This window comes from Colias croceus, chromosome 8 (assembly GCF_905220415.1).
Source record: "Colias croceus chromosome 8, ilColCroc2.1".
In the NCBI taxonomy this organism is placed as follows: domain Eukaryota; kingdom Metazoa; phylum Arthropoda; class Insecta; order Lepidoptera; family Pieridae; genus Colias; species Colias croceus.
Genome location: NC_059544.1, coordinates 7,439,402 through 7,459,029, shown reverse-complemented (window position 1 = coordinate 7,459,029; position 19,628 = coordinate 7,439,402). Strand labels below are relative to the sequence as shown.

At 31.5% G+C, this 19,628-nt stretch overlaps 1 protein-coding gene across 2 annotated transcripts in view; it reads left to right on the top strand.

Moving 5' to 3' along the window:
• Window positions 1–4,477: 4,477 nt before the first annotated feature.
• LOC123693992 (pyrokinin-1 receptor-like) overlaps window positions 4,478–19,628 on the top strand; it is a 51,870-nt gene continuing 36,719 nt past the window's right edge. For both annotated transcript variants that reach the window (XM_045639280.1, XM_045639281.1), the window contains exon 1: window positions 4,478–4,622. The gene's annotated coding sequence lies outside the window, so the exon portion shown is untranslated. The remainder of the gene's footprint in view (window positions 4,623–19,628) is intronic.

Genomic DNA, 19,628 nt, shown 5'->3' with positions numbered 1-19,628 from the left:
TAAGATTTCTAAAACTTTGTAATACAATTTAGGTTAGATAAAAGTCAATCTTTCAATATTATCGGCTAGGACATCACTAGTACCACCCCCGCGACCCCCACGGTCCCGCTAGTTACTGGCAAAAAACGGAAATTTTTTAAACGTCGACCATTGCGCCAGGTATTTCTAACGTACAAGATTTGAGCTCCGATCAATAGTACATTTGTCAGTATATTTGTATGGCTATTAATTGCGGTCATTGTAGTATAAGTTTATCCAAAAAGAATCATGGCAAAATTGTTCATTCCAGGTGGCTCACGATGGCAAACGAGACTACTTAGATTATACGTTTCGACAACGTCTCCTACGGAAAACCTAATACACTTGGTAACATTTATTTTGAATGTTTACGCGCCTATGTGGTTTTTCATTAAAACAAAACCAACATGTATTTATGGTGCAAAACATTTGCATAAAACCACTATTCTTTCGAGGTACCTCCCCGAACACCTGAAAATGATAGGAGATCCAGTCATACAACGAAATGGTTTCTTTGGTCATACAGAGAATATTTTGTTGGCTATGTTGGATGACGAAAGAAAAAATATAAGAGTTTTGGCACTGCGTAAAATCCTTAAGGCATAAGGATTCAGCAGTTAGGGGCGTGAGAGAATTTAAGGTTCCTCAATTAAATTTTAATGCTGTTGACTACATTGACATCGTCATTTGGAATGATGTGGTCGTCACGGAGCCTCCAATTTAAAAAAAAACATAAGCACAAGCATAATACTCGAGTGCATTGAGACGCCTGAAAAAATTGATCATTTTATAATACCTCTTCTAAAAAAGTACCCTTGTCAGTTGTCACACCCAAGCTACAGAGAGGTGTGTTAAAATAGTAACAGAAGCCTCTGCTGCAGTGTGTGGTCCAATAAGAAGGGATGGATTCATACGAACCCGCCTTCTATCACGTAAAATTATGCCTGTTTTTGAAACAAAAAAAGATTACAAAACACATTGATTTATTTATTTTTTGCAATTTTTTTGTCGAAACACTAGTTATAATTTTCCATAATTTAGTTCCATGTTTTTATAATTATGATAATACGGATAGTTTCTAGGCTAATAAAAGTAATTTTTATTGAAAATTTACTGTTTTATTAATCTCTATCAAACATCTAAATATTGTCTAAAAAGTGTATTTTCTCAAAATATCAGAGGGCTTGGGGCAGTATTTCCATAAATATATCAAGAAATTTAAATATACAGTTTTAAATGTAATCATATCTGACAACTTTTGGCAATAGTTCCATTTCGAAATTCCAAAAAAAAAAATTACGCTCCACCCTAATGTATAGATTGAGAAGTCTTGACACCGCGTGTAAACGGAATATACATAATTTACAAAACAACTAAGAATAAAAAAAATATATTGATTCGTGCGTCCATGCATGATAAGCCAACAATTGTCTCGATTTTGAAGGCAATAACCTAACCGTGACTAATCGGTACGGATACATTTGTGTTTTTTTCGGTTCTGGGCAAAAACGTAAAAAATATTTTAATTATGGCAACTTTAACTAATTACTTACCATTAACTGATTTAATTTGTGCCTAAAGGAAAACATCATTCCTTTCCACTAACGAATCGAAGTTTTTCACGAGTATAAAAAGTTGAAATGGATGAACGTATATTATGTACCTAGCTCACTTTTAATAAAAAATTAAACAATATACAAAACATGTACAATACTGTTGCATTATTGTATATGCATCATAAAATATTAGATAAAACTGTCGCCTTTGCTGTAGAGAGAAATGGCCGGCTTTGGTTCAACCAACGCTTGGTGTTCTGTTACGCTTTATTTACATAATTATAATCTGAAATGGACCATGCCCTGAACGTAGCATAAAAGTAAAAATATATACTTCTAGCTGTGACCCGCGGTTTTCCCCGCAGTGCTCCGCTCCTGTTGGTCTTAGCAGAATGATATAGAGCCTTCCTCGATAAATGGACTATCTAACACCGAAAGGACCCAATCGGACCAGTGATTCTTGAGATTAGCGCGTTCAATAAAACAAACAAACTCTTCAGCTTTATAATATTATAATATACTATAGATTAAATTGCTAATACTGCATAATAATTTGAATATTGTATAAAACAGACCGTAGGTACATTCATCATCAAATATGTAAGCAGATTGTAGAGTCATTACCAGAATTCCGACTAAAACATACATAGGTACAATACGCCCCTCTATCAGTGTTTTATGTACCTATATGATTATTTTATCCATATAATATTACATATTTTATCATTTAAAATAGGCACATTATATTCCATCCTGATAATACTATAAATGCGGAAGTTTGTTGATGTTTGTTACTCATTCACAAAAACATAGTTACCTACTGATCCTATTTATTTGAAACTAGTGGTCCGCCTCGGCTTCGCCCATGGTACATATTTCGCAATAAAAGGTAGCCTATGTCCTTTACTTTCACATTTATAATATTAGTATGGATTTGGTATGGACTAAGGAGATACATTGTAGTTTGGAATAGCATATAGGGTACCCGCTACAATTTATCCCAGTTTCACACGAAGTAAATAATGGGCTCGAACCTGTGGCTCGAACCATATCATAACAAGACACATATAGTAGAATGATTGAAACATCAATTTTTAACCGACTTCAAAAAAAAAAGAGGAGGTTATCAATTCGGCCGGTATGTTTTTTTTTTTTTTTTATGTATGTACACCGATTACTCCGAGGTTTCTGAACCGATTTACGTGATTCTTTTTTTGTTCGATGCGGGATGGTGTCGAATTGGTCCCATAAAAATTTTATTCGGATAGGCCCAGTAGTTTTTATTTTATGAGCATTTTTGTCTGTAGGTATTTGTAAATTTTGCAAGTGCAAGTTTGAAGTCGGTTGTTTTTAACGCAGTTATCACTTGTTAACAGACGTTTCCATAACGACGGATCGTTCTCAATTTGTTTTTTTTTATTTATTATTTAGTGTACAAAGGCTGGGGTCTTCCAATAAAATACTGTATTCGCTGAACTACTTTATTACATTTATAAACTTATACTTTATTACACGTTAACTTAGATAGGCGAGTGGCAGGCGACTGGCTCTCGCAGGAGTGTCGCCATTCGCCGCGCCACAAACCGCTGAATTTACGATATTTGATTACTGAGAATAATAACACACACTACATACACCCCCTTCTAAAAAAAAATGATTTACATAACTGACAAATATAAAAAAAAAAAAAATTAGCAAACATTAACATTTGGGAGTCTATGCTGTGACAAAACACTTAAATCTGTACCTTGACTACAATTTAATTCCTTCCTTAACATTTTCCTTGCACGTATAACACAAACTTTGTATATTAATATAGCGCACAACACAAAAAGGATGACTGCCATAACCGTCACCGTGATGCTCAACACTTCCAATTTAAAATCAGTATTAGATGCTGTGGCGTGATTCGCTCCGTTTTGAGCGATAACAATTTCTTCATCTCTCTTTTCAACCGAATATGTTTTTCCCATTTTGTTAAATATTGTTTGATGCTGATAACTTTAAAGTTTAAACTATGTGAAATGAACCGACACTCAAATTTATATATTATTATTATATATAATTAACTGGTTGAGCCGAGATTTGAAATAAAATGAATACAAATATAATAAATGCACCATGAAAACTTACCAAGATAAAAAAGAGATATAGTTAATTAAATCAATGAGACTCATTAAGGCGTAAGTGGTCTGATTACGATTTAATAGAGTTGCTTAGATCAACATCGGGACTATCGTTTTAATATTTAAACATGAATGGAGATGGTTAAAGTAATGAAATAATTACTCCATTGTAATTATGGTTAGCAAAAAAAAACAGCCAGCTAAATATGTAAGTTATTATTATTAAACTTAAATTATTATTAAAAGGATGAGATATGATAGGTAGCTAATACATTTCTAGAAAAGAAAATCTTATAAACGATTTATTCAATATCAAATAGTGGATGTAAGCTACGATAAAATACAGTTCTATAATACACAGTTCAATATTTAGGAAAATCGCAATCATAAGTAATAAAATATAACCAGGCTCTACCGCCTAGCCTGCTCTACCTGTTAGATTGCAATAACGAACTTCATTTTCAAATAATTTTCCGAAAAACATACTCATTTCTCATCATAATATTAGGGGTCATCATAACCGGTCGCCTGGTTTACCAAAAGTAACTTTACGTTATTAATGTTAATTAAATTTATAAAATTCATTATATTAATATTATGTATAATTGAACTCCTCTCAAAGTATGCGGTATTCATGTAATTACAATTACTTGTGTATGTGTATGTATAAAAATAATGTAAAACAAAATAAATCTCAAAAATGTATCGGAATTCGGAAAACGCTCAAAAAGTGTGCAATGTTTACGGAGCGGCTTTTAGTATAAGGCAGACTATACGCCAGCGCGGCGGTCCGCAGGTTCGCGCTTCACGATTTACGTTCATTTAATAAATACTGTTCAAATGTGAATTGTTTTATAGTTCTGTGTAGTTAATTAAATCAAGTGAGTTTGAATACTACAAAATATAGGATACATTATTCAAGGTCAGTTGCACTTGAAGCATTATATTTGTAGTTTTTATTATAATCATTAATAAACTTATGGACATTAAGTTATAAAATTTTGGATACATTTAAAATAATTGGATGAATTTATAATTATTTTAGTAAAAATTTTTTTAAGGATATTTTTTTGATTTTCCTACTTATATTTTGCGTTATATACTTAATAGACAAAAATGCAACAAGAGAACTTAAAAAAATGAGAGGGTATGTTATGTATGAATTAATAATAGAGTACATACCTGTCATAAATAGTTATGTACTACCTACTATAAATTAATATTAACCTCCTATATTTTGTAAATGTGATTTGGAAATATTTAATTGTACTTTTAATTTGATTATAAATGAATGTATTTGCATAAATTAAATACAATGCTTTTCTTATATTGGGTTATGGACTTGTTTTGTAAGATATTAAACTTTATGGGTGTTTGGAGTGTATAAATTATATATGGAAATAAATATTAATATTTGTATCGATTTTTATATTTATGTGGTATTAATTACACCGAGTTTATAACGCATCCTTTTCGTTATTATTTATGTTGACTCATTTTGTATACAAATGTTGACATAATGTCCACATTACAACAAACAGACAATAAAACAGAACTTGATCCAGTGATTTTGGCGGTTCATTGATAAATCAGATACGCCTCATTTCACGTGCTCTGTACAGCGTAAGTACTAATTTTCTTACAGCCGTTTCATTGTTTTTTATTGGGATATAATTTTAATTCCGATTTATTTCCTCATTAAGAAATAAGTACCTAACTACTTTAAATATATTTTTTTTAAATTACCAAGGTTTTTAATTACGCATTCAGTGAGGACCTACCTATATTTTTTTCAAGGTAGGTATGCTATTTTATTCAAATTTGGCACGATTGTTTTAAATTGTAATAGATTTTATTAAAACAAAATTACAGCGATGTATTATGTAGGTATTCGAACGTTACTGAAAATGGGGCATTGTTAAAGAGAAAAATTTGCATTGTTCCCACAAATATCGTTCGTCGCTTTAAAAGTGACATCATTTGATTTATTCGAACACCCCAGCTGCTTTATTCTGGGTATGATAATACATTTCTAGTTCTTGCGCGTAAAGTTTGCTAGGAAAAGATTTTCTGTTTGTGATGTTATACTTTTCTATGATTATATACCTACCTACGTTCGCTAAATTATACTGTGATTATGCGATCAAATTATCATATTATTTCCTCGGTATTTATTCAGCCTTGTGTTGCTTGAACAATAGGTACTAACACAAATATATTTTTCGGGAATGTTGCGAAATCGACATTTATGAGGTTATCTGTTAATAAAACTTGGTGTGCAACATTAGAAGCCATTTGATTCTATTTTACACGTTGACTATAAAAAATACGATAAAATTAATTAAAACAAAATGTCCACTGTATTTCGATCTTTCTTAATCACTTGGACTATGGATTTAGGTAGATATATGACACAAGTGGGTAATATATCTATCCAAATTCCAAGGCCTATATTTTTGTACTAAGTAATTAATAATAATTTCATACAAATGCATACAGTTTTTGTACGTTTATGTTTTTACCTTAATCGACAGATAAATTTTTTTTTCGTTATAATATTCTTAATAATAATTAATGAGATAAACTCTATATGTATATATTTATAAATTTTTTGTTGATTTATGAAATTTGTAAAATATGTGAGAATTTTTTTATTCGGTTTCGTGCATCCGAGAATTTCAAATGATATTTCATTCCTCCCTCTGAGCTTTTTGGTTTTTAACACTGGCAGGCTAGCTATAGTAGCTACTCTACCAAAGCGGCAGACCGAAACTTATTATAATAATATTATATTGAATGAATTAAATACATTACTTTAATTATTGTACACTTTTCGACAACTATTCTATTAAAGACATAGTCACTTAAACATGCATATTATGCTCACCTAATTAACATTTTCGCTATTCCTCAGGGTTAAAAAATTGTGTTAAAGCTACCTTTAATTTAGAGGATTATTATTCATAAAAATATTATAATGCATTAATATGTGTGATCACAAAGCGTAAATTTGAAATAAACTATGTATCAAAAGAATATACTGATAAAGTCATTACATTTATCATCACTATGTAAATTGCTTATTATGGCGGGTAGTGTATATTATTGTAGTAATTGTTATTCTGTTGCTCCAATAATGTGACTCTACGTATTCTTCACAAAATTAAATTTATTCTAGACATACTTTATGAATCTGATCTTATGATTTCATAATATAAAAATAATATAAGTCCTCTTCACGAATGTTGATCAGTCTTGTCTTGCCACTTTTTGCACGGTTTTGTAATACTATAATATGCAGATAGATTATATTGATAACAGCTATAGTATTATTCATTGACAAGTAGAGTGCCTACCTCCCCGTGGTCTATAGATGTAGTAGATATTGCATTAGGTGAAATGAAAACATTGTTTCCATTATTTATATGTACGTTTGCGTCACAATTAATTTATCTACAGTGAAAAAATACATCCAAGTATTAAAAAATATATATTATATACATATTTAAATTTTAAATAATGCAGATGATGAGATTTTGATATGAGATAGAAAATGTATAATAGTATAATAGAACGATAGGCGGACTTATTACTGTGCAAGGATCTCTACCAGGCAACAAAACTCTACAAGGCACTAATGACTAAATATGCTTAGGCATATATAAATAATATTTCTATTAACGTAAAGTAACGTAAGAAAAGGATTGATTTGATTAATGTTTTTTTATATAGCTAACACTATGCACATATATGTGTATTGTGTAGTATGTACCTAAGTAGTATACTTATCGCCTAACTTACAATTCTATACATATGTATGTTTATACAGTTATCCCATGAATGATAATGGGAGATCTATTTATATTCTAACTACGTATCGTATCTTTTATTCTATCACGATTGAGCATCGATAAAATGATTTTCAATGTATCCTATGATAACAAATCTTTCCCCTAAAAAATTGTTGTTTGAAAAATAATTGTATAAAGAGCTACAGCACTCCACATAGTTATATATGTAGTATATTATTTGTATTTTAAGGCTTTGCATCAAAGTTTTGTTCCATTTATATCATTATCATCATCATTACATAGTATAAAACAAAGTCGCCTTTTCTATCCCTATGTCCCTTTGTATGCTTAAATCTTTAAAACTACGCAACGGATTTTGATGCCGTTTTTTTAATAGATAGAGCTAGCTAGCTATTCAAGAGGAAGGTTTTAGTATAAATTTTATTAGGTTCCATTATTTAAGAAATCAGCAGAGGCACGTTGGTATATGTTAATTATATAATATCCTATTGTATATAGACAATAGACATACTATACATATTTTAATGGGCGTTATCGCTGATATATTTCGGCTGATTGAGTTTTTTTCGAGACTAGCATTTTCTCTATATAATTCAACGGATTTTTCAAGAACAATAGCATTTTAGCATTGTAAATTTTATTTTAATTAACTATCACGTTTCGAGTTTTGTTCAAATATTTTAAACGATTTCTTATATTTTAAGTGAAAATGCAATTCACTGAGGTCTACTAGACAGAAATACATTTACGAATGGGATTTTAATATAGTGATTAAAGAGTGAAAAATTAAGTGACGTGAAAATCACATAGAAAAGCTTATATTATGGAAGTAGACAGTTAACAATAAATTATTTTTTTAAACACTAAATTATGACAAAAATGACATCTGATCATTACAAAAAAAAGGGATCGTTTGTACAAGAGGTGGCCTTATTGGTAAGCAGCAATCATTACCGAGCAACCTGACGGGAAAGGAAATGTATGTAGTTCATGGGATAGTGCAAAAAGAACCTACTATTTCAATAATAATCTTATTATGTACCTACTCTTTTTTCGAACAATTTCCTTTCGTTCTGGTATCCATAATATCTTAAGATATTTGTAGAAAAATGAATTCAAATACACGTTTTATTGAAAATATTATGGGTTGGTTTTAACGCGCCTTTCGTGTTTTAAGCATCAAAGCGAACTCCATAAACGGCGACACTTCAAAAAAATTATACTAAAGAGATATAAGGAATTATTTTATAGCAAAGCAAATTTACTCAATATTTATTTTTAGCGACACAAAGTGCCGGCGAATGTGTCGTAAGGAAGCCGGCAAGTGACATTATTATGATATATCTCAATGCATATATTTGGACTAAATGTAAGCGGAAAAAAGATGAAGACCTTATTCGATCTTTCCTAAAGAAAAACTGACCTTGCTGTCTCCATAAGTCTACGTAATTAAATACTGAATCTAAATATAACCGCAATAAAGTTCGAATCGAATGTTCGTTGTCATTACTTTCCACGAGGAGTTATTGAAAGCACGTGCAGTCTAAGATGAGCTTGCAGAATTCCGAACGTGAAGTAAACCAGAGATCCTTTGGACCTAAGTAGTTATAGACTGTAAGACTTTGATTGCTTTTCTAATTGAGATTTTGAGATTAGATGCTTGAATTAACTAAGAATAATGGTATTGAATTCAGAAAAATTACACTGGATTTTCAATTGTTTTCACGACATTAACATTATGTTTTATTAAATAAAAATAACGAAATGCATTTTATATTCTTATATTATAGACTAGCTTCCGCCCGCGACTCCGTCCGCGCGGATGTCGGTCTTTGCGTGGATGGTTTATTTCTCCATTTTGAGTAACTCGGACAATGACATCTTATAAATATCTATTGGACCCAAATACGGCTAGGTCTATAATAATACGCAACGTGTGTTCGCGGTACCTACTACAGAACAACGTCTATGGATAACTGAAAAATTGAGATTTATTTTTTTTCTACGTATTTTTCCAGGATAAAAAGTATCCTATTTTACGCCCAGGATAATAAGGTATAATTATACCAAGTTTCATCGAAATCGAACCGGTAGTTTTCACGTGATGTCTTCACATACAGACAGACAGACAGACAGACAGACAGACAGACAAAAAATTTTTTAATCACATATTTGGGTTTGGTATCGATCCAGTAACACCCCCTGCTAGTTATTTTTTCAATATTTTCAATGTACAGAATTGACCCTTCTACAGATTTATTATATGTATAGATGTAGAGGTATTAAATATTAATAGATGGCAATCAACTGTGCCAAGTATTTACAATTAAATTCAATTGTGTATCCATTAGGTATATGACCAAAAATTTCCTTCATTAAAATGAAAATGAATTCATGTTCTCTTTGTACTATATAATAATAAATGTCACACGCATATTTAGTAGGAGGTACATAAATACATAGTTTAACAAAATGACCTAAAGTGATAAGGAAGTAGTAATATGTAATACATTTTTTGAATATAAAATATACGTTAGATTAAAAAAAAAATATATATATTTTTACGAAGCATTTTTAACCCTAGATAGCTAACGTTACTAGAATACCATGAGATGCTAACCATTCGACTTTTTGACGAACAAATTTAAAATATGTTTTTAATGAAATTTAATGTAATTATATCCGAGATTATTTTTATATTAGAAACTACAGGATATAAATTTAAGATATTTTTAGCAAAATATAATATTTTTTAGAGTTTTAAGTACAAAATAACAAATCTTAATGGCACATGGTTACAAGAGATCAAAAAATGAGATAAATCTTAAATCAATTAAAACAAAAACTTTTACATTTTTTTCTTATATTATTTTTATTAAGTATATAAGTAAAAATATGTATGTTTGTATTATTATATTAAAAAGTTATATTTTATTGGCACAATTAGGACAAAATCCAACTGAATGCTCGCCGCAAATGGCCACTTTGCAACAGTTGCAAACGTTTCTTGTCATGCGTCTGTTTTATAGGAACACAAGCCACAAATCTTTCTTTTCCTTGTAGGTACATTTTCGAAGTCTGATTGAGAGTCTGAACCAGGATGGATGTTAGGTTTCTTTGATGATTGGTTTATGGTTCCGTTTTCGTCACACAACGAAAGCAAGTAAACCATCTTGCTCGGCTTTGGTTTATATGACAGAGTAAGTGGCCTATCATAGCAGAACATGGATGTTCCAACTGGTCTAGTTCGGTTGTTCCACATTTCTTCTGGAATTTCTCTTTTATTAGCCCTCAAAGTTCCAACTAAAGTTAACTTGTAACTTGTAAGGTTGTTTTGTCTTATATTAGCCTGAGACACGTGGATAATCGAATCGGAAGCTAATAAAGACTCTTCTTGTGACTCATCAGATTGATTAGGCGAAGGTGCGATCATGTTCTTCAGTAAGTATTGGTTCATCAGTGTCCGAGACCTCGTCCTGAAAATCACTTTCCAAATCATCCATCAACAACTCGAAGGGAAATAATCGTCATCATCCAACGCCCGAGCAATCGCCTCATCTGTGATATTCGATCTCCCTGACATTCTGTACTTTGAACGGAATAACTAAAACAAAACAAGTAAAAATCAACACTAATGATATTTATAAAAAGTTACACATAAGCTAACCATTCGTCAAAATGACGAGTGAGTAGTAGGTATCTCAAAAACTATGCAACTTACCGCTAAATCGCGACTGCAGTTCGACGCAGCTTGGCTCGCACTGAGTTGGTTTCACACCGCACACGCACAACCGAAACGGTTAAAAAGAGATGGCGATATATTCATTCAGTATTCGTCATTTTGACGAACGTTAGCTATCTAGGGTTAAAGACAGTCTTTAATACGAAGTAGGTACATCACAAGCCTACTCAAATTTACGCATTCGATTTTAAAGAATGGGTCATATATTTACATAATGTTTTCATGACATTCCCAAAGGGTTTCCTTTTCTATCTAAATCCTAATCCTATAAACTAGCTATTGAATGTATTTAAATTTGATTTTGGGCTAGGCTATAGAGCTTCTAAAAGCATTATTCGCTTGTAGCTTTAAAATTTGAATAAAATAATAAGAATTGGTTAATTTCTTTTCTAGTATAAATTTGGTCCTCAAAGTTCGCACGTTTTATGATAATGTCTATAATGTAGGTCGCTGGTGAGGATTCTTAGAAGGTATTTTATACCAAAGATTCTGGGCAGAAATTTTAGCGGCATTTCAATAAACTTGGTGCGGTGTTTGGAGGGGTATTTTCAATTCTTTTCTCGTCTATCGATCTACTATTGTTGGATTTTTTTTGTATTAGTGCTCTGTACGTGACCTTTCTTTGTCCGTACAATCTGAAAGTTAGTGCAATTGGGGAAGCTCCGCTTATTCAATTTATGTACCACCGCTAAGCGCTATCCATCGTAATTGACTAGATAAACTTGCAGGGCATAAGTTTGGAGCCCTGAATTTAGCGGGCATACAGAAGATGGTCGACACGAATTAGGTCACTCTCGTAGAAGATTTTACCTAACTTCTACATTTACATGTATGAAAAGTTTATATTTTATAAATTTTTATAAAGGTTATAGTTAACTATTTCCTTTTTTTCTTATCAGCCTGATTTTCCAAAACCTTTCAAATCAGAATGGTTAAATATATTAACATTATGTACTTAAATAATTGCGAATAGATAGACCTTTCTGTTTGTCCCTTAATGATACATATTTACAAAAGGGTTGTTTGATAACGAAACATGTGCCTAAGCTTACATCCGGTTCTTTCTATCTTTTTGACGTTTAACGTATCTTATTTTTCCAAATATCATATCTAAAATAAAATCGACGAGAAGAAATAAATAAATTAAAATTACATAATGCATAGATTATACAGGTATATTTTGGTATTTTGCTTTAGTTTTGAAAAAGCGGATTTGAGTCTAGACTTTTTTAATGAATATCCAATGTAGAATTGAAATTTTTATTTTCGATATAATATCTGGATACCTGTTTTATTCTTGTTTATTCTTATGATTTATTATTACTCTCAATGCTAAAATGTATGGAATAAAAGTAACAAATTATTGAAATAAAAGTGTCTCGATTCGATCGATTCCGTCCAAATTCCGTCCATGACAAAAACAAAATGGCGATAGAATGAATGTATGAATAATAATTTATCCTATCGCATCTATTTTGAAAATATCGAACTTTAATTAAATAAAGCCAGTTCGAATTTTAATTAAAAACGATTATTCCTTAGAACGTTTCTCTAAACTATTAATTTTATTTGATGTAAAAATATATTTTTATGAAATTAATTCTCGTAAACGATACCTTAGAATCCTATAATTTATAGACTAATCCAAGCTTGTACTATAACAACCGTTATTTTTAAAATTTTATAACAGGAGAGAAGTTATTATTTCTGCCCAGGAAATGTAATTTTTCCGGAGTCTTAATGGCTTAATCCCTCTTCAGAGTTGCATATTAGAGTCTGCAGACGCAAACGTAACTAATCCCTACAGTCAAGTGAAGTGCTCTTTTTAAACAGGGTTAAAATAAATAAATATTGTAACAGGAAAAGTAATTAGAACTGATATATTTTGTTCTAAAAGTCATGTGCATAAAAGTTGCGTTTTCCTTGTCTTCCTTGAAGGAAGACAAGGAAAACGCAACGAAAAAGAAACGCAACGAAAAAATTGAAATGAAGGAAATAAAATGGTCATGACCATTGCTTTAAAATAGTGGAAATACTTTGTTGAAAACAGCATTAGGTATATCTCTGTAATAAAACATGTGATTCAATAAAGATTAATTTCTTATGGTAAACCATAAAGTTTTATTGCGTTAAACAGGAAGAGTAGTATTTGTGAGAACAATGAACAGTGGGAGAGTGAATATTGAATATAATAGCTTCCAATTTAGATTTACTTTATATCAATTGAAAGTTTCAGCGTTTAGTTAATATATTATTACAATAACTTTTTTATGGCTGCTAAATATAATAAACATTTTATATAGAAAAAATATCTGCCCGTTTTTAAATTAGTGTAGGTACTTATAATTATCTATTTATTATGTAGGTGTAAGGTGTTTCTGTATGAGTGACGTTTCCAAAAACAGTAACTCAATTCCTTTCTTTTTCATTCGGTACGTTTTGTGACATCATTTTTTAAAGGATTTTAATAATTTCGTGTCGTAGAAACTCAACAGTAATTCATTTCATATTAATGATGGTGTATATTATTTTTTTTTTCAATGTAGATAAAAAACTAGAAAAAATTAAACGTGTAAGGAAACTTTTAATATTTAAACATTTTAGCGTGTAAGTTTAAACTTGATAAATGTTTAAATAAAAAAGTTGGCTATCTAAAAAGACTGCATAGAAATTATTTCTATTCGATTTAAGAGCACCGAAAGAGAATTAAAACTTCTTCTCTTTTGGACTATCTGACAATACAACGTAGGTACACGTAATCCTTCGATTGGATAGCCTGGAATTGTATTGCTCTGGCCAATATCGCAAAAAATTGAGGAATGAATTTTCATTTATAACACAAAGGTATCTTTTGCCATATAATTTTTTTAGGTAGCAATATTGATTACAAGAACCAATTGAAAACTATTTGTTTAATTCTACGCGAACAAAACCCCGGGCAAAAGCTACAGTTCTTATAATTATTGTTCTAGTAAATATAAGCCCCGAAGTTTCATCAATTGTTATGTTCAGTAGTTATGGCGTGTAAACAAAATATGAGAACTTTGGCATTTTTATTATTAGTATATAATACTAGGTTTCCGCCCGCGGCTTCGCCCGCGCAGTCAAAGAAAAACCCGCATAGTTCCCGTTCCCGTGGGATTTCCGGGATTGCGTCATTTTCCCGGGATAAAAAGTAGCCTATGTCCTTTCTCGGGTATCAAAATATGTCCATACCAAATTTCATGAAAATTGGTTCAGTAGTTTAGGCGTGATTGAGTAACAGACAGACAGACAGAGTTACTTTCGCATTTATAATATTAGTATGGATTATACACATATAGATCTAACAAGGTCACGGATAGATCGATGACTATCATGCTCACTGCAAAGTGTTCGAAACGTCGAATTAATTAATATGGAGAATAAATCACGCCTTAGATAATTAAAAAAATATTTTACCGATTAGAAAAACACCGGATTTCGTTTCAATTAATCATATTAATAGTATAATAATGTGAATTTTTAGATAGAAGTTAGAACCTAATGTTTCATCAATCATAATATAATACCAACTACATGATAGCATAATATTATTTATTTATTTATTTATTTAAGGTCAGCCAACAGTTATTTACATCAATGCAAACATACAGAAAAAAAGATTACAAAATAACTTACATAAATGTAATAACTACTTATAGGCTAACACCACATGCGAAAACGGTTACATGTTATGACAATACAAGGATTAATTGGAAAAAAAAATAAAATAAAAAAAATAAAACTGTGATAGTATCTTACATCTAAATTATTTTTTTTTTTTACGTTGAGATCTATGAGAAAACAAAAAAATATGTAAATATTTAGCTTATAAATCTAAATTGACTAAACAAAAGTAAAGTTTGTATAAGCTAAGCGATCCTAAATTAAATTAATATAGTGTTCTGAGATTTTCTTCACGAATATACTGAGGCTATCATAGTTTATATCTATTAAATCACTACACTCATTCAGAATTTTATACATTTTAAGAAGTGGTGAATTAGAACCAAGAACAGTTCGTCGTATTGGAGGGTAAAAAGGTGTGATACAGTTACGGGGATATCTATATGGCACGCGAAATCTGATTTGGCTCAATAAACTGGGGCAGTCAATTTTATTTCTTAGAAGTTTGTATAGAAACGATGCATCAATAATTTTGTAACGTATATGCAAAGCACGTATTTTAAAATGGTTTAAGCGTGTTTTATATGTGGGTAGTTGTCTCAGCTTCCCTTCAGAAAAAGCTAAGTGCCATAGGAATCTTTTTTGTACCCTTTCTAGTCTTAGCATGTGAGTAGCATAGTGGGGTCTCCAAACGGAACTACAGTATTCTAAGGCGCTTCGTACCAAGCAGTTGTATAAAATAATTTTAGTTCGGACCAAACTAAAAATTTTTGTATTTCGTAATATGAACCCTAGCATTTGGGAAGCTTTTTTTGTTACATTCTCAATATGAGGTAGAAAGGTCAGGGATTTATCAAACAGGACACCGAGGTCCCTGATTGTGTCTACCTCCTGCACTACCTGGTTTCCAATGAAATACTTTGAATGCACTGAAGAGTTCTTTCTAGAAAATTTCATATGGTAACATTTTTTGGGGTTCAACTGCATATCATTGAGTGCACACCATTGAACAAGCCGATTAAGATCTTCTTGTAGAAGGCAGGTATCACTTGGTTTATCGATTTTTTTGGCAAATTTAAGATCATCTGCATATAAAAAAGCCTCAGAGAAAGAGAAACAATGGGGTAGATCATTTACATAAATGTTGAAAAGGATTGGTGCCAAATGGGATCCTTGCGGAGCACCAGACGTAATATGATGGACATTTGATGTGAAGCCATTTACGACAACAAAAAACTCTCGACCTGTTATGTACGATTGTAGCCAATGTAGCAACGAGCCAGTAACTCCATAGGCTGAAAGTTTTTGTAATAGTATGGGATGGGAGATTTTGTCAAAAGCTTTACTGAAATCGGTGTATATTACATCGAATTGTTTATTCTCATCAACACATTGCACAAGCGATTCAGTAAATGTCAACAAATTTGTTGTTGTCGATCTTGATTGAATAAAACCATGTTGTTGATCACTCAGAAACTGCCTAAAGTGCCGTTGAATAAAAGGACAGATCAAAGACTCAAAAACCTTAGCGAATGAAGAGAGGATTGAAATCGGCCTATAATTTGAGATAACATTTTTTTTGTCAGATTTGTGAACGGGCACAACTTTGGCTTTCTTCCATTCTTGAGGAAAGGAACCTGAGATGAGAGATTTGTTATAAATCATTACTAATGGAGTAGCCAAAGCTGAAGCAGTAGCAGAAATAAATAAAGGAGGGATACCATCAGGACCCGCTCCCTTATTGACGTTCAAAGATTTTAAAATCTTTAGAACACAATCTTTGTGTAAAGTTGGACATGTCAGACACTGACCACCTGTATTGATAACGCTGAGAGAGTTACAGTCTTTTACGGAAGTGTCCTCGCCTTTGGGTATGTATACAGAAGAGAAATATGATGCAAACAAATTACATATAGTTGAACCATTGGATGAGGTAGTATCTCCGTCAGTCATAGTTGATGGATATGCGCTTGATCCACCACGCTTGGTCTTGATGTGTGTCCAAAATATTTTTGGATTTTTGGTAATTTCCGCTTCAACCTTTAATATATAGCTATTGTATAGTTCTTTTGCCAAGTTTTGGCATCTTTTTGAAACCAAATCAAATTCGATTTTATCCATTGGATTTTTGTATGATTTGTATCGTAATCTTAATTTGTTTTTTTCTTTTAAAGACCGAATTAGATTTTTATTAAACCAAGGTGGATATTGGCTGGCTAATGATTTACGGTAAGGTATATATTGATTTATTAAACTATTTAAAATGTCATAGAAAATCTGCACCATACTATTCACATCCCGATCCTCAAATAGTTCAACCCAGTCTGTCTCAGACAATCTCTGAATAATTTTCTCATAATCTGCTTTATGATAGTTTCTTCTTTTGGCCAGATTATTGTAAGGAAGCGTAACGTCTTTAATCAGTGAAAGGTTTATATTGAGAGGAGGGTGCAATGGATCTATTTTTGTTAAGGAACTAGTAGATTCAGTAACTGAAAATCTACAAAGTGACGATAAAACAAGGTCTAATATACGGCCGGAAATATTTTTTATTCTATTGTGTTGGTTAATTTTATTTACATTCAGAAAATCTAGGAGGGTTTGACAAGTCTTAGGAATAGGATCGCTTACACAATCAGAATTCCAGTTTATCTTTCCCAAATTAAAGTCACCTATTATACACACGGGGATATCAGTAGATTCTATAACTATATTACAATGATCAATGAAATGCTCTATTAGAGAAAAACAAACAGGGGGAGGGAGATAAACTGCACAGAAAATTAATTTGTTCATCGTGTAGTTAGGCAAATCTATTGTTATCCATAAATCTTCACATTTACTTTGCCATATGTCTACACGATTGGAGTTGAACTTTCTTAATACAGCGATTAATACCCCACCACCATCTTTAGTGTGGTGAAAACCAGAAGAATCCCTATCTCGCCTATAAACTACATATCGGTCATCAAAAAGCTCACTGCTAAGAACTCCATTATTAAGCCAGGTTTCAGTTAATATAATTATGTCATAATTTATGCAGCAAAGATTACAGTAAAAAGAATTAGTTTTTGTTCTGAGACCTCTACAATTTTGATAATATATACTTAAACTATTGAATGTTAATGCCAAATAAATGTCTTACGCATGCTAAAGAAATAACTCCTTATTGTTTTTTTAATCTATGTTAATTTACTCAGACTGTTCTTGTTCCTAATTACCACATATGCGGTGCCTTCGTTTTTCCTGACAAAAATTTTACCGTTTCTTATCCAGACAAACTTATAGCCAAAGATATTACCGATTTATATGATAGAGTTCATAGCTATAATCAACAATTTATCAATTTTTTCGATTAATTTCACCAAAATCATCCAAGATTGAAAAAAAAAAACAGTACTTTTTCAAAAATAAACTTTTAAAGCCATTTTTATATTAAATCCTTTAGTTTACGTAAGGTTATCTCACCAACAATTAAACAAAGTATTGATCCAATGCTCCAACTTTCGCAAGCTTTTCGTGTTTCATAAAACAACAATAATGTCTTTAACCAGGCAGGATGTACTCAGTTGTTTATCTCTCGTTTTTACTTAATGGCTTATTTGAGAAGTTTTCTTTGAGACCTGTTTAACATGTGTATTTCATACTAGCTGTGCCCTGCGTTTTTACCCGCATTGCTCCGCTCCTGTTGGCCTTAAGGTGATGATCTTAGGTGATGATATATAACCTACAGCCTTCCTCGATAAATGGGCTATCAAACAAGGAAATAATTTTTCAAATCGGACCAATGGTTGCCGAGATCAGCGCGTTCAAACATACAAACTCTTCAGCTTTATAATACTATAGTAGAGATTAGTATAGATTTGTTTATTTTTAATTTTTTAGCATTACCTATGAGTTTTATAGAATCAAGATAAATTATTAAGCATTTGCTCTATGGCTCTGTGTTGTTTTATTAGTACTAGGACCGCCTGGTGGTCGAGATTCGACCCTTTTAATGTTTACGATCCTCAGGTGGATTCCACTGCACGTATTGCGATGAAACATACATTAGACAAATCGGCATTGTTTTATACCTCACTGAGAAACGTGAGGGAAGACCTTCGTTTATAATATATATTGTACGACGACACTTTCTTTTTAAGTGAAATCAAAAAACTGGAGTGATAATACTAATTTATTAATGTATTGTTATCTCAAAAATATTTTAATAATAAATTAATGTTTAGGTAATTATCTTTCTAGAAAGCTACTCATCTATTCTACAGTTCTGCATTTCATCCAATTATACTTTACCATATTTATCTTTTCGTATTATAATTGAGATTGAAGTGATAATAAGGATGAAAGAGGTTTAATGCAAAATGCAGGGGGGAGTGGTATGAATGAAATTAGCCATTTGAATAATTTCAAAAGCAAGTGATTAATCGGTGGTTAATTATTAAAGTATGTATATTAATTTGGCATTTCATAACAAGATTTTTTAAAAATAAATGTGATTTAAAATGGCCTTGAAGATTTTTTTACCCGGGTTTTTTTATCAAGGTTTTGTGAAGTTGGCTTATACCATGACTGTATTCATGGGCGTAGCCACGGTGGGGCAGGGTGGGGTGCTTGCCCCACTCTAGCTTTGACCTGGAAGGTAGGTAGATACCTAACCAAATCTAAAAATTGAAGTACCTACTAACTACTAAGCTTAATATCCGTAAGAAAATTCACACTCGAT